We start from the raw sequence: 16,710 nt of genomic DNA on the forward strand, positions 1-16,710 counted from the left end.
AGGTGTTCTACACGCCATCGCTTCTCCAGACCCTGCGTAAGAGGAAGAGGAGCCTCATTTCACAGACAAGAAAACCAAGGTGACTGGGTGCAGTGGCTCACCCCTGTAATCCCAGCACTTTGGAAGGTCAAGGCGGGCTGATCATCTGAGGTTAGGAGTTCGAGACCAGCCTGGCCAACATGGTGAAACCCCATCTCTACTAAAAATACAAAATTAGCAAAGTGTGGTGGCAGGCACCCGTAATGCCAGCTACTTGGAAGGCCGAGGCAGGAGAATCGCTTGAACCCAGGAATTGGAGGTCGCAGTGAGCCGGGATTACACCACTGCACTCCAGCCTGGCAACAGAGTGAGACTCCGTCTCAAAAAAAAAAAGAAAAAAGAAAACCAAGGGACTGGCCTGGCTCACACAGCCAGGAATCCATCCCAGGGTGGCTGACCCCGAACCTTTGTTCTTTTGATGCTTTCTCTACAGAGACCTACTCTTCATCGGCAGGCACTGAAGGCACATTTCACACATCATCATCTGCGTTGGTCTAGGAGAGCCTAGAAAGCCAGAGATTTTTCTCGACAAAGCAGCCTGGGTTATTTCAGAGGAGGAACCTGCTGCATGGAGAAGCAGAAACTTGGGCCCATCCTCCAAGGCCTCAGCATTCCAGAGGCCAGATGTGTGAGCCTGACGTCACCCACCAAGTCATGGCCCCATTCCAGGCTGCGCTCCGATGGATTGCGACCCCTGTTCCTCCATGCTCTCTCCTCCTCCCTTTCCTCAGCGTGAAGGAGACTGACTGGTGCTGGCAGCCATTCCCCAGCATCTGGCGGAACATTCTGCCCCATAGTTGAGCTCTTCTCACTCCCCAGCTTCCCCTAGGGATGGCTAGTGACTCATATTTCCATTTTCAGTGTGGGGCCAGGAGCCCGATCTTTCCGTGGCCACCAGGACTGGCTATATAGCGTCGGAATCAAAGACATGAGCTGTGACATCGGATAGGTCCGAGTTCAAATCCTTCTCTATTGCTTGTTGGCTGTGTAATTTTAGGCAACTAACTCATCCTCTCTGAGCCTCTGTTTCCCCATTTGGAAATGCAGACCACAATGATCCACTCTGATGTCTTCCTTCTTGCAAAAGTCCCTTCCCTTTTGCCTGAAGCTCTGAAAAATGAACCGTTCCCTCTATCAGCTTTCTCTTTTAAATATTTACCTTTCATAAGCTAAGGAAAGAGAAAGCTGATATTAGATTTTTTTGAAATGGAACAGTAATATTTATATGCCATTTAATATGTGTAAAGGATCTATTATCAGGTGTTATTATTCACCCCATTTTATAGGTGAGGAAACTGAGGCCCAGAGAGGCAAAGTAGCTTGCCCGAACCAGTAAGTGGCACAGCTGAGATTCACAGCCAGGCTGTCTGGCTTCAGAGTCCGTGCTCTTAATCTCGATACAGAGAAATGCAAGCAAGACGAAATGGGGAAGGCCATGGCACAATGCTGGGCCCACAGTGAACTCCAAGTAAGTGTTTGCTGCTAGTACTATTACTGCTATTACTATTACTTCACCAGCGTTTCTGAGTCTCTCCTTGCACATGAGAAGAAGCAGGGCAGGGATCCCTGCCCTTCTGGCCAAATCCAGCAGTCAAGATGCTCTTGAGTTAAAGAGGGCCAGTTGCTCACCCCAAATGTGGGGGTCCCTTGTATGCCAATGGAATGTTCTTGTCATGTGGCCTGCCAAAAGGGGATGCTCTCCCTTGTCCTTAGGGTGGAAACAGGAGAGGAAGTGCTGGGTGAATATTGCCGCCCCACAGATGTCAGCAGATTGTCAGGTGACCCTCCAGCCCAGGCAGCTCCGCTCCAAGAGGCCAGGTTTCACCACTGGGCTCTCTGCTTCCCCGAGAGACCACTCCTGTCAAAAGGTGAAGCTTGCGATTTGGGCCCCCAAACCAAAAAGCCAATGAGATGCTGGGAACAGAAGCCCTCCCAGAGACAAAGCATCCCTTCGAGGTTCCAAGTGAAAGGCTGGGCACAGGAGTATCAGGAAAAGACAAAAAGAAAGCAGGGCTAACAATATGGATGACAAACAAGACAGAATTTGAGGAGAAAAGCATGAAATTGAGGGACAAGGGGACCTCTTTGTCTCCATGTGCCACCTCCAACTGGTCTCTTGAAGGGGTGGCCTGCCCCTCCACACCTGTGGGCGTTTCTCCTTAGGCGGAACGAGAGACTTGAGAAAAGAAATGAGACACAGAGACAAAGTATCAAGAAAGAAAAAGTGGGCCCAAGGGACCAGCGCTTAGCATACAGAGGACCCACACAGAGGGAACTCACCGATCTCTGAGTTCCCTTAGTATTTATTGATAATTAGTATTTATTGATAATTATCTTTACCATCTTAAAGAAAAGGAAGTGGCAGGATAATAAGATCATTATAGGGAGAAAGTCAGCAGTCAGACATATGGATAAAGTTATCTGTGACATGAATAAGTTTAAGGGCTGTGCCTTGATGTGCATATGCAAACATCTCCATAAACCTTTTTAGTGCATAAAGAGCAGCATTGCGCTAGAACCAGCAAGCTGCCTTCAGGCACTTGTTTAACAAAGCACACCCTGCACAGCCCAAAATCCTTTAAACCTTGAGTCACCATAGCACATGTCTCTTGCAAGGACAAGGTTGGGGGTAGGGTCACAGATTAACAGCATCTCAAATACAGAACAAAATGGAGTCTCTTATGTCTACTTCTTTCTATATAGACACAGTAACAGTCTGATCTCTCTTTTCTCCACAGTCTCTCATTTTTATTATCCTTCGTAGACCTGTTCCACCTCATCAAATTCTTCTGTGACCCCTTCATGGCCAAGGCCCGCCCTCTTCATGCCCCACAAGAGATAAGCCAGCCTCCAGGCCTCCCACTGCTGCTTGGTTTCCTTTCTCGGGGACTGCTGGGAGGTTGAGATCCTTTTTTTTTTTTTTGAGATGGAGTCTCGCTCTGTCACCCAGGCTGGAGTACAGTGGCGCGATCTCGGCTCACTGCAAGCTCCGCCTCCCGAGTTCAAGCAATTCTCCTGCCTCAGCCTCCCGAGTAGCTGGAACCACAGGCGTGCAACACCATGCCCGGCTAATTTTTGTATTTTTAGTAGAGACGGGGTTTCACCATGTTAGCCAGGCTGGACTCGAACTCATGACCTTGTGATCTGCCCGCCTCAGCCTCCCAAAGTGCTGGGATTATAGGCGTGAGCCACCGTGCCCAGATGAGGTTGAGATCTTTACTGTTTGGTCTTCTTTGACCAGACAGGGCCATTGTCCCCTTTCTCCCCCTGTTACCGAGGTTCCAACTCTGCCTGTTCTCAGGACACTAGGGAGCTTGCCTCCCCGAAGGAGTGAGAGTGAGGGTGGACACCCAAAGGCCCTCTGCCTAGCTCTTTGCTCACACAGCTGTCTCCAGCACTGGTCTTTGAGTGCAGGGCCTGGCCCACAGTAGATATCCATAAATGCATGTTGCATAAACTCAATTGAACCCTTAGTCTATAAAATTTTGTTACTTTAACTTGAAAAAAGTGATGAGGAGGTCTTATCTGACAGTATTCATCCTAACCGATAGAGATCATTCTAGAAAACTTCCTACCGAATGTTTTCAGCTAGAAAATAAGCTCACTGGAAGCCCCCAAGCCCATGCCTGTCCCTTACTTCCTTCATTCAACGAGCATTGATCAAGATTGCTACCAAGCTGTTGATGTTGTAAGAAATGCAAAACTGTGTAAGGCTTCAAGCTGCTACCACTATAGAAAGGACAGGAAGTCCTCCAGCCATGGGTCGATGCCTATGGAACATCAGCTATTTGCTCCCAGATATCGATTACATACAGTGCAACAGGAAACAGAACGCTTCGTGGAGCTCACACTCTCCAGTGGGGGGTGACAGACGTCAAAACCATAATCACCCCAAGCCCCAGTCTCCTCAAATTCTGTCTTGTCTGTCATCCATATTGCAAGCGCAATCACCCCATGCCCCAGTCACAGTGCCAGGCACCCCATGCAAACAGCCGCCTTTCAAGACACTCTCTTCAGAGTCAGGTTCCGCTGGCTGGCACCTCAGCTGCATCACTTACTTTGTGTGACCTTGAGCAAAAGGTATAAACTCCCTGAGGCTTAGTTTCACTTTCTGGAAAATGTAAATAATACTCACTTTCTTCTGGGGTCATGATAAAAACGAAAAGCAATGACCCAAATAGCTGGCATATCATTATTATTATTATGATCATCATTATGATAATGATCATGATAATATAATACCAGATGAATGGCACAGAAATGGGGGAGGGAGGGAAAACTTCTTCCTGGAGAGAGGGTGGTATGAGGATAATTTTCGGGAGAAGGTGGGTGTTAGTGCTGAGCCCTAAAGGAGGGGTTGGATTTCTATACAAGGAAGTGGCAAAGAGTGAATCAGTTCAAAAGTAGAAAAATGAATGATTCAGAAGGTCATTAAAATAAAACAAATAAAGAATCTAAACCAAATGACTGGGTTCCTTAAAAATAGGACATTGCATTGCCGAACTAAGAAGCATTAGTCAGGCGGAGGAGGTCGTTACTGGGAAATTTCCCCCAGTTCAGCATTATTGAGAAGTTGTGGGTTCCTGAAGCTTTCAGTGGGAGTTGTGCAATCCAGAGGGGTTAAGGTAACACAAACCTTGGTCCAGCGAGTGAAAGGGAAGTGTTTAGGTTGGGTCAATATTAGAAAAAAGCTCCTTGAAAAGCAGAGTGGTCTCCAGGGAAAGTGGTTAAGCGTGTTGGAGGAGTCTGGGGCGGAGCCATGACAGAGAACATCTGGAAGGCAAGGACGCAGCCCGGGGTCTGCATCTAGCCCATTCATTCTCCCGGCAGTGTCTTGCAGTCTCGCCTTGCTTCTCTGCGTGCTCTCCTGCGACAGGCACACTCCACCTTCCCTGTCCAACTGGTGGAGCTTGGTAGATGGGGCTCAAACCCCAGCTCTGCCACTCACTTGCTGTGTGATGCTACGCAAGTCGCCTCACCTCTCTGTGCCTTCATTTTCCATCCGTAAGAAGGCAGATCATAATATCCACATCACAGGATTCTGGTGAGAAATAAACGAAACATGCCTGACACATATAGCTCAGAAAATGTTAGTTCCAGCACCTTCTCCCATTCTCCTCTTTGTCCTGGCCTCATCCTCTCCTTTACCTCTTCTGATGATTTATTGCTGGAAGTGACCATGGATTCTATAGGCAACTAATTGAACATCTCCAGTCTGGTGTCCTGCCAGAAAGTCATTGATTCATCTGTGTCATTCGACTTACATTTACAAATAACTATAACATGATGATGAGCATCGTTCTTAGAATTAAAACAAATATATGATACGCAGACAAATGGACGAGAGGCATACGAGAGATGGAGAGGAAGTGGCCAGGGACTGGGAAGGGAGAAGCCAACATCTGCAGTGCCCTTGTTGTGTGCTGGGCGTGGAGAAGGACCCCCAGGATCAGGAAGAGAATGGGGCCCCGCCTGGGCTTTGGAGGTGCCACAGCGCAGTGAGAGACAGATGCGCAAGCCCAAATGTTGGGGGACCCAGGACAGACTATGGTTTTACTGTCTTGGGTGAGCTGGGGAAGGCTTTTGAGAGGAGGTGATAGAGGAGCTGGGTGCCGAAGGGTGAGTATTTACCAGGAAGGGCATTTTAAACAAGAACGACCCAGGTGAAGGCCCAGTGGCATCAAAGAACAGAGTATTTGGGAAACAGTTGGGTGTCTGTTTAGAGTAAGTGAAATCAAGCCTTTTCATTTAGCATAGGACCAGACACCGAGAAAGTGCTCAGTTAAGTGATTGAGCATTGGTCTGACAGGTTGCTATTGTTAGATGGTCCATCAATTTGCCCCCAGCTCTAAGCCCATATTCCTGTGACAGCCTCATCATCTTCCAGGATGAGGGCAGCCTCAGGGTCAGAGGGAGGAGAGAAGTGAGCTCCAAACAGAGAGAGGCAGTGGAGTGGGACAGGCCAGCGCTTGTTTCCTGCTTCTCAGGGGCCTGCACAACGTCTTTCCTGCCTGGGGCTGAATGTTCTGTTCCCTTCCCCAGACAGAACCTGAAGGTTGAGCCAGCCCACTGACCCGGGTTCAGCTAACAGGAAAGTGGGCCGCACTGGGCCCCAAGTCATCAGCTCACCCTGATGAGCCGGGCCCTGGAGATTCCGCCAGCCCCAGGCAGCATTTAGAGAAGTACCGAGTCATCAGCAGCATGCGGTCACTGCCTGCCAGGACTGCGCAGGGCGAGTGGGGAAATAAGCAGATTGCGGCACTGAGCGGTGGGAACCAAGCGCCGGGGTACTGGAGCGCTCTCCCTGGGTTTGTTACCAGAAGATGGTTATGTAATTGGCCCACTCATGCCTTCGACAAGCATGTATTGAGTGCCGACCGGGTGCCAGGCACTGTTTCTAGGCTCTGGAAATATAGCTGGGACAGATACAGAGACCCTGCCTCAGGAAGGTGACATTCTGGTGGACCAATGCATGTGAACACTGTCCTCCTGCATTCAGTGTTTACTGTAAGCCAAGCTCTGTCCCAAGCACTGTGCTGGTGATATCTCATTTCACCCTCTCTGTCACTGTAGGAAGCAATCCTTATTATTATCCTGTTTTATGGAACACACTCTCCTGCCTTAAGAACCCACCAGCAAGAACCCCCTTCCCCACATCTTCCCGTGGTCCTTCTCATCCTTCAGGTCAAATTACTTCTCAAAAGGCAGTGAGGTGCCAGCACAGTGGCTCACACCTATAATCCCAGCACTTTGGGAGGTCGAGGTGAGTGGAACACTTGAGATCAGGAGTTCAAAACCAGCCTGGCCAACATGGTGAGACTCCCTCTCTACTAAAAATAAAATGTAAAAAATTAGCCAGGCGTGGTGGCATACACCTGTAATCCCAGCTATTCGGAAGGCTGAGCCAGAGAATCACTTGAACCCGGGAGGCAGAGGTTGCAGTAAGCCAAGATCGTGCCACTGAGCTCCAGCCTGGGTGACAGAGCGAGACTCCATCTCAAAAAAAAAAAAAAAAAAAAAAAAAAAAAAAGAGGCAGTGAGGTAAGGTGGGGCACAAATGATGACACCTCGCCATACTCTCAGCTCTTGGTGATCTAATGGATCAGGAACGAGGGGCCTGGCATCTTCTGATAACAGTCAGGCCCCACCCACCCAAAGCACTCTCCTGAACTCACTGGAACTTAGAACTTTCAAATGCTATCAGAGCTTTGTAATCATGCCTTTTCCAACATTCCTTAATCATCATTACTCTGGGCTCAGGCATTTAATTGCTCATCAGTTTCTTCATACTTTCATAAATGGAGAATTTCTTCATTCTTTCAGGGCGAGTGCAGGCTTTGATCAAATTGTGCTATAGGTGAGTCCTCCCCACCCCACCGACTCTACCCCTGCCCCATAGCTAATATTCTGCCATATGCCTTCACTCACTCACATGAGCCCTGCTGTGCACCAGGAACTTGGGTCAGCAGCCCCAAGGGAAGCAGAGGAAGAAGCAGCCACCATGATCCGGGGCAGAGGGAATTGGTGAGCCCAGGGGTTGTGTCACCCTACAGGGCTAAGAAAAACATTGCCTGCCATCAGCTACATCTGAAAGGCTAATAGAAGTTATCCAGGTTCAGGGCTGTCTGGGCAGAGAGGAGTGAAAGGACATGTGGCCTTTGGGGAACCTGGACATAGCCAGGGGTGCACCACAACATGTAGGAGGTAAAGGGGCCCAGGCAGCCAAAGGGCCAGCAAAAGAGATGAGGGTGGCCAAAAGGGCAAACTCGTGAAAGGTCTTCAGAGTGGGATTAAGCATTTAACTTATTCATTCAAGAATGAATTCAAGTTGTTGAGCCATACTTCTGCCCTAGGAAACATTCTAGACCTTAGAGACTTGACTACGAAGAAGGCAAGGCCCCTGCCCTCAGGGGAGTCTACCTGGTAGTGGGAGAGTTGAAGCCAGATTGCCCCTGCTCACAAGAACAGGTTGTTTTAGATTTTCAGGAATTTGGAATGCCATGTGACATCACATTGGTAGCCTGAAATTGGCCACAGTGGGTATGTTTGCACCACAGAAACTGGCAGACGCTATGAGACAGCCTCCCCACTACCCACAACCATCCTGCACCCAAAAGCTGATTGTTAAACATTTGCCAGGATACCACTAGAAGAGACAGACAATAAACAAGTAGGCAGATAGCAAATGTAGTAACAATAGATTGTACCTAAGGGAAAAACTCAGCAGGTCCTTATGGTACAGAGGGACTGATGGGATGGGGGTAACCAGGGAAGACTTCCAGGAAGGAAGTCACCTGAGGCTAATATCTAGATCATGAGGAGTAAGGAATCAGACTTTTATTTTGTTGTTTGTTTGTTTTGTGTTTTTGTGTAGACACAGGGTCTCATTTTGTTGCCCAGGCTAGTATCAAACTCCTGGGCTCAAGCAATCCTCCCACCCCAGCCTCCCAAAGTGTTGGGATTACAAGCATGAGCCACCATGTCCAGCTAGAACCAGGCTTTTGAAGAATTGGGACAGTGTTATAGACTGAATTGTTACCCCCTCAAAATTCATATGTGGAAGCCCTAACTCCCAGTACTTCAGCATGTGAATGTATTTGGAGATAAGGCCTTTAAAGAGGCAGTTAAGTTAGAACGAGTTGTTACAGTGGGCCCTAATCCAATGACTGGTGTCCTCACAAGAAGAGGAGATTAGGACAGACCCCAAGGATGCGTGAGCACAAAGAAAAGACTCTAAGAGGACACAGTGAGAAAATGATTATCTGCAAGCCAAGGAGAGACCAAACCTACTGGCACCTTGATCTTGGACTTCCAGCCTCCAGAACTGTGAGGAATAAACTTTTGTTGTTTCACTATCACACACTATCCAGTGTATGGGATTTTGTTATGGCAACCTTAGAAAGCTAATAGAGACATATTCCAGGAAGATGGTACAGCAAGTGTCAGCAGCCTGGGGATATGGAAGGAGGCCAGTGCACCTGGAGCACTGTTGGGAGGAGGGGCCTCGATAAAGTACCTTTTCAAAAAAATTTTTTGTGGAGACAGGATCTTGCTAGGTTGCCCAGGCTTGACTCAAACTCCCAGGCTCAAGCAATCCTCCCACCTCAGCCTCCCAAGTAGCTGGGACTACAGCCACACACCACTGTGCCTGGCTAGAGTACCTGGTTTTCATTTAAGTGAGTTGGTGACCCATTTGGAGAGGTTTTATTTTTAAATTCATTTGTGACCTGTTAAGATGACTTTTTTGTGATCTTTCTAATATTTTCATTAAAAACTTTTCATTGGTATTAATATATAATTGTACATATCTATGGGGTACACGTGATATTTCAATGCATGCAGACAACATGTAATGATTAAATCAGGGTAACTGGCATATCCATCATCTCAAACGGTTATTATTTCTTTGTACTGGGAATTTTCAAAATCCTCTCTTCTAGCTGCTTCAAAATAAATAATAAATTGCTGTTAATTATAGTCACCCTGCTGTGCCATAGAACATCAGAACTTATTTATTCTATCTAACCATTTGTACCCATTAACCTGCCCCTCCTTACCCGCTTCTCTTCCCAGCCTCTGGTAACCACTATTCTACTCTCCACCTCTATGGAATCTGCTTTATTAGCTCCCGCTTTTGAGTAAGAACACAGAATTTATCCTTCTGCGCCTGGCTTATTTCACTTAGCAGGATGTCCTTCATTTGGAGAGTTTTAAGCAGCGAGTAACAGTATAGAGCTTAACAATAGTCATTTCTTCTTCTACCATATTACATGGGGGATCCAATGAGATGGTGAGCATTCCAACTGTTAACTGCTCTCAATATGATGAAATGTGAGAGAAATCGGGAGAATGGTAATAAGGGGGAACAATCCAACTTAGAACAAGAAGAGTCAGAGGTAGATGGTTTAATGATGGGAAGTTCTTCTTCCTCTGTAACAAGCCAAGAGGCAACACGCCTGCAGAAATCAGCTTCTAGATTCAATTCACTTCAACAAGTATCTAGTGAGCCACTCCTGAGGTGCCAGGCTTGTTCTAGGTTCTGGGGATAACCGAGACTGACAAACAGCAGACGGTCCGGGTGCAGTGGCTCACACCTGTAATCCCAGCACTTTGGGGGGCTGAGGCAGGAAGATTGCTTGAGCCCAGGAGTTCAAAACCAGCCTGGGCAATGTAACGAGACCCTGTTTCTAAACAAAATACAAAAATTAGGCAAGTGTGGTGGCATGCACCTATAGTCCCAGCTACTCAGGAGACTGAGGTAGGAGGATCACTTGAGCCTTGGAGGTTCAAGGATGCAAAGAGCTATGATTACAAATTAACCAGGTGTGGTGGCATGCACCTGTAGTCCCAGTTACTCAGGAGGTAGATCGCTTGAGCCTTGGAGGTTCAAGGATGCAAAGAGCTATGATTATGACACTGCACTCCAGCCTGGTTGACAGAGTGAAACCCTGACTAAAAAAAAAAAAAACAAAAAAAACTCCTAAAAAACAAAGAACAAAACCAGCAGACAAAAATCTGTCTTGTGGAGCTGGCATTCTGGGGTGAGGGTAGGGGAGCTGGGAGACAGCAAACACGTAAGATATAGGCTATGTCAGGTGAGTGTGGTGGGAAAATAAAGCAGGGGAGCATGGGGGAGGGCGCTTGGGTGGAGAGGGGTTGCCATTTTCAACATGACAGCCAGGGAAGACGTCAATGAGAACATAACACTGGAGTGAAGACCCCAAGATGATGCAGATGCTGCAGGGCCTGTGAGCACCTGTGATATGGGGACCGCTGGAGGGTTGTGAGCAGGAGAGAGACACAATCACTCTGAGTGTTTACCAAGAATAAACTCTCACAGGAAGACAAGGAGACCGGGTGGGAGGTTACTTCAAGAATCCGACAAATGCCTTTTGAAAAGATTGAATGGTTGACTGCAGGCCTGTCCAGCCCAGAAGCCACATGTGGACATAGAATCTCTTCAACCTTCAAGAATATGTTTCCAGCCGGGCGCGGTGGCTCACGCCTGTAATCCCAGCACTTTGGGAGGCCGAGGCGGGCAGATCACAAGGTCAGGAGATCGAGACCACGGTGAAACCCCGTGTCTACTAAAAATACAAAAAATTAGCCGGGCGCGGTTGTGGGCGCCTGTAGTCCCAGCTACTCGGGAGGCTGAGGCAGGAGAATGGCGTGAACCCGGGAGGCAGAGCTTGCAGTGAGCCGAGATCGCGCCACTGCACTCCAGCCTGGGCGACAGAGCGAGACCACATGCAGCCAACTTTGGAAGGGATGTCATAGATCATCACGGGCTGATGTAGCTGTCCAAGAGATAGCACTGAATTTAAAAATCAGGTTGCAGAACAGCTTAATCCACTTTGTGCATGAAAAGTGAGTAGGTGATAGATAATAATAGAAGATAGATAGATAGATAGATAGATAGATAGATAGATAGATAGATAGATAGATAGATGATAGACAGATAATCAGTAGATGGTAGGGAGGAAGGGAGGGAGAGGGAGTGAGAAAGGAAGAAGGAAGGAGGGGAGGGAGGGAGGAAGGGAGGGAGAGAGGAAGGAAGGAAGGAAGAAAGGAAGGAAGGGGAAGGGAACAGAAGGAAGGAAGGAAGAAAGGAAGGAAGGAAGATAGGGAGGAGAAAGGAACAGAAGAAAGGAAGGAAGGGAAGAAGGAAGGGAAGGAAAGGCAGGCAGGCAGGCAGGCAGGCAGGCAGGCAGTAAGGAAGGAAGGAAGGAAGGAAGGAAGGAAGGAAGGAAGGAAGGAAGGAAGGAAGGAAGGAAGGAAGGAAGGAAGGGAGGAAGGCTCAATACCCACTTGGTACTAGCTCCTTCAGCTGCTTTCCTACTGAACTGAGGTCAATCCCACCAGACTCCATCTCCTTCTAAACCACAAATTCAACCCTATAGCATTGCCAAACGTGTGGATTTTAAAAAGTATTTTCTTTATTATGAAATATACATATAATAAGTATATATGTTCAGGTCCACCATATTGCCAGAACCCGATGTCTCGGTCACATAGATTTTACTGCTGGTTTCCTCTAGAGATGGAGGAGTGCGTTACACCACACAAGGCCCATCAGGGCTTCTGAAAACTCCACTTAAATGCCCCTTCTCTTTTCCCCAAGCTCCTCTCTCCACTGCATCCCTGGCGCCCCACCCTGAGCTGTCTGTCAAACGCCCCTCCCAGCTCCACCGCACTCTGGCCGGCTTGCTTCTCCTTGCTCTTCCTAACAGTTCCAAAGCTAAGAGACTGAGAAATGGGCAAAACAAACAGTGGGCTGAGGGCCAAACTGGATTGCTGTGGTCCTTCAGGACGTCCCTGGGAGCCTGCTCAGACTCACAAAAACCTCTTTACAGGGGTTACTTGTGGGGAAGGCTCAGGGGCTTTAGCTTACCATTTGCCACACTTTTGAACAATTTCTTCCTTGGAGGTATGTTGGTTTTAGAGAGACAGTAATCATACCCCCACCCAGGCCTGTCACTCTCAGTTTAGGACACAGGCAAACAGAACAAAAGGAGGTCCTCAAGCCCTGCCTACTCCTTCCCTTCCCGCCCCGATCCAGCCTCTGGGAAGCTGTGTAGACAGCCCAGCCTGAACTTGCCTTGCCCACACCCTCACCCCCAAAGCTGCCCTTTGGTCATCCCTCAGCCCAAGGTCTACTCTTGTTTGGTCAGATGTGGAAAGAGGCCTAGGTAGGACCTGGAAATAGATTCGGGGATATTTGAGCAGGGAATTATGTCCTGGGTGCCCAGAGCATGGGGTGTGGAAGGGCAGAACAGGGGGAGGTTAATACTGTGTCCACCCGATGATAAGATTACCAGCATCTTTCTCCTTTCGCCTCTTCTGTATTCTGTATTTTCTATCCAGCAGAACCCTGATGATCTTTGTGTGGTCTCCAAATTGTGCGGCCACATTTGGAGGAATCAAGCTGACTACACAGTGAAGCACAGTGAAGGGGAGGCCTGAGGAACCACGAAGGCCTGTAACGCATTCTGGATTTTGTCACATCTTAGCCGGGTGCCCTGAGCAAGTCCCCTTGGCTGTCTTGAGCCTCAATCTCCTTCTCTGTAAAGCAGGAATAATAATAACCACTGTGAATAATGGCACAGAGATGTTTAAGATGTAGTTACTACTATTTTTTAAATGTCAGTTGATGCCAGGAATATTCTGCCAGCCCTCCAAGGGTGGTTTCAGCAGGCTTATTTCCTGGTCATAATCACTTCCTCCATCCCCGGCTTATGTCATGCTCAGCCCTGACCTCACCACCGGCCCGCCCTGCCCCTCCCATTGGCTGCGTCACCACTGCCTGCCCCCACGTTTAGCCCAGCCCCCAGCCCAGATCTCAGCCTTAGGTGAACAGTGTCAGCCCGCACACTTTCTGTTTTACCTCCGGCTGCTCTTTTAACCTTTACCCTTTCCCTGCCCCCTTTCAGACCCTCTTACTCACCTCTGCAGATGACGTGTAAAAGAGTTCAAATCAATGTGTTACCTTTCCCGGGGTTATTTCCTTTTTAAACTGAGGTTTCATCCCCTGGTGAGAAAGCCAAAGTACCACTGCAAAGAAAGTCAGCCTGGAAGCAAGAGACTTGGATTTAAATCTTGCATCTGTACTTTCTAGTTGTGGGGTCTCTGATGACTTACTTTAGCTCTCTGAACCTCAGGGTCCTCATCTATAAAATGGAAGAATGTCCAATGCTTTGGGAGGCTGAGGTGGGAGGATCGCTTGAGCCCAGGAGTCCAGGACCAGCCTGGGCAATGTAGCAAGATCCCATCTCTACGAAAAAACCCCCACAAATTAGCTGGGTATGTTGGTTCCCACCCATAGTCCCAGCTACTTGGGAGGCTTGGGTGGCAGGATTGCTTGAGCCCCAGGAGTTTGATGTCACAGTGAGCTATGTGATCACACCAGCCTGGGCAATGTAGCAAGATCCCATCTCTAAAAAAAAAAACCACACACACACAAATTAGCTGGGTATGTTAGTTCCCACCCATAGTCCCAGCTGCTTGGGAGGCTGGGGCGGCAGGATTGCTTGAGCCCAGGAGTCCGATGTTACAGTGAGCCATGTGATCACACCAGCCTGGGCAATGTAGCAAGATCTCATCTCTAAAAACACACACACACACACACACACACAAATTAGCTGGGTATGTTAGTTCCCATCTACAGTCCCAGCTGCTTGGGAGGCTGGGGCGGCAGGATTGCTTGAGCCCAGGAGTCCGATGTTACAGTGAGCTATGTGATCACACCAGCCTGGGCAATGTAGCAAGATCCCATCTCTAAACGCACACACACACACACACACACACACACACACACATTAGCTGGGTATGTTAGTTCCCATCTACAGTCCCAGCTGCTTGGGAGGCTGGGGCGGCAGGATTGCTTGAGCCCAGGAGTCCAATGTTACAGTGAGCTATGTGATCACACCACTGCACTCCAGCCTGAATGACAGAGCAAAACCCTGTCTCTTAAACAAACAAACAAACAAAAAAAGAGCAAGAGAGAGAGAATGATCGATTTCTACTTAACAATTTTGTATATCGAACCACCAACATGTGTAAGACACAGAATAGGTGTTTGGTAAGTGATAGGTATGTAACCGCCCAATGGGTTCATCTTGCCTGCTGCCCAGGGGAATGGAACAGAGACAGAGTTTACACACGCAGAGCCTGCTGAACAGGAAACCGGAGTTTTATTATTGCGCACATCAGCCTCCCAGAAAATCTGGAGGCTAGGGTTTTTTAAAGACAGTTTAGGAGGCTGGGGTGTGGGTGCTGCTGACTGGATGGGGATGCAATCATAGCGGTGAGGAAAATGGTCCTCGTGTGCTGAGTCCACTTCCGGGTGGAGGCCTCAGGACTGGGTGAGTGGAGAGTCAGGGGTCCAGGTAGGGCCATCCAGTTGTCAGAAATGCAAAACTCTGAAAACACATCTTAAAAGGCCAATCTTAGCTTCTACAATAGTGATGTTATTTACGGGAGTAATTGGGGGGAAGTTGCAAATCTTGTGACCTCTGGAATAATGGCTGGTAATCATTTAATGATGTCTACACCTTAGCAGAATTCAGGCCCCTCTGATTCTCCTAAACTGGTGGCCTTTCATTAGTTTTACAAAAGTGGTTTAGTTTTTGGGAAGGGCTACCAAGGTCATTTAAACCAAGCTTGATCAACCCACAGCCCTCAGGCCACACGTGGCCCAGGACCGCTTTCAATACTGCTCAATACAAATTCGTAAACTTTCTTACAACATTGTGAGGGTTTTTTTTTTTTTTAAGTTCATCGGCTATTATTAGTGTTAATGTATTTTATATGTAGCCCAAGACAATTCTTCTTCTTCCAATGTGGCCCAGGGAAGCCAAAAGATTGGACACCTTTGATTTAAACTATAAACTAAATTTCTCCCAAAGTTAACTTGGGCCATACCCGGGAATGATCAAGAGCAGTTTGGAAATTAAAGGCAAGACGGAGTTGGTTAGGTCAGATCTCTTTTACTGTCATAATTTTCTCACCGTTATAATTTTTGCAAAGGTGGATTCAGGTGGAGGCCAGATTATACAGGGCCTAAACAAGCAGATTAATGAGTTTAGACCTCATCTTGAGGGCACTAGGGAGCCATGGAAGGCTCTAATCAGAGGGTGGCACCATTAGGTGGTATAGTTGAGATATGGAAAGGTTTGCTCAGGTGGCAAGATAGGGAGAGGTAGGAGGCAGGGAGACCAGGGAACAGCCATGAGACCTGAACTCGGGCAGTGGCTGGGGAAGAAGAAACAGATTTAAGGCCCAGCCTGGAGGTGGCATCCTCAAGGGAGGAGGTGTCCTCACACTCCACTCTGCTAGCAACTGGAGGGTCTGTAAGCCCTCAGGCCAACACTGACCACCTGTATTTAGCTCTGGCAAATGAGCGGAAGGAGGAATAGTGTGTGAGAGGGAGAGAAGGTGCAAAAGAAAACAGAAGCCCTGATTTTTCTGTCCCAATTTTTTGAACACTGATTTCAGCTAGAACAATCAATATATAGCAAAATAGAAGAAAAGGAAAAGTTTTTGTTGAGAAATGGTAATATATTGCTCACTTTCATTGAGCTCTTGCTGCGTGCCAGGCACCATACTAGGCGTTTGATCTATTATCTCATTTAACCATCACAGTTACCTCACGAGGGAGGTATCCCTGTTCTTTCCTTGTTAAAGATGAGAAACACAAGCATAGAGGGGTTAAAGATGTGGTCTAAGAGCAAGGATTGCAATTCAAGGTTGTCTGGCCCAAAACCCTAAATTCTTTTTTTATTTGATTTTTGTTTGGTTTTGTTTTCTTTTCTTTTTTGAGATGGGGTATCACTGTGTTGTCCAGGCTGGAGTGCAGTAGTGATATAATGGCTCACTGCAGCCTCAACCTCCCAAGCTCAAGCAATCCTCCTGCCTCAGCCTCCTGAATAGCCGGGACCACAGGTGTGTGCCACCACACCCAGCCAAGTTTTGATTTTTCGGTAGAGATGGGGTCTTCCTGTGTTGCCCAGGCTGATCTCAAACTCCTGGGCTGAAGCAATCCTCCCACTCAGACTCCCGAGGTGCTGGGATTACAGGCATAAGCCATTGAGCCCAGCCCCCAAACCTCAATTTGTTAGGGGAAAACTAAACACCTAGCGAGACTACAACAAAATGAGAGCCAGAAATGTGGGT

At 47.9% G+C, this 16,710-nt stretch overlaps 1 long non-coding RNA gene across 1 annotated transcript; it reads right to left on the minus strand.

Annotated features, from left to right (window-relative positions):
• Window positions 1-2,324: 2,324 nt before the first annotated feature.
• On the minus strand, window positions 2,325-13,248 carry LOC141407101 (uncharacterized). Its single transcript, XR_012414339.1, has 2 exons — window positions 12,855-13,248; window positions 2,325-5,080 (listed from the first exon to the last, which is right to left on the minus strand). It is a non-coding gene; the product is annotated as an uncharacterized lncRNA (long non-coding RNA).
• Window positions 13,249-16,710: the final 3,462 nt, after the last annotated feature.

This window comes from Macaca fascicularis, chromosome 6, assembly GCF_037993035.2.
Source record: "Macaca fascicularis isolate 582-1 chromosome 6, T2T-MFA8v1.1".
In the NCBI taxonomy this organism is placed as follows: domain Eukaryota; kingdom Metazoa; phylum Chordata; class Mammalia; order Primates; family Cercopithecidae; genus Macaca; species Macaca fascicularis.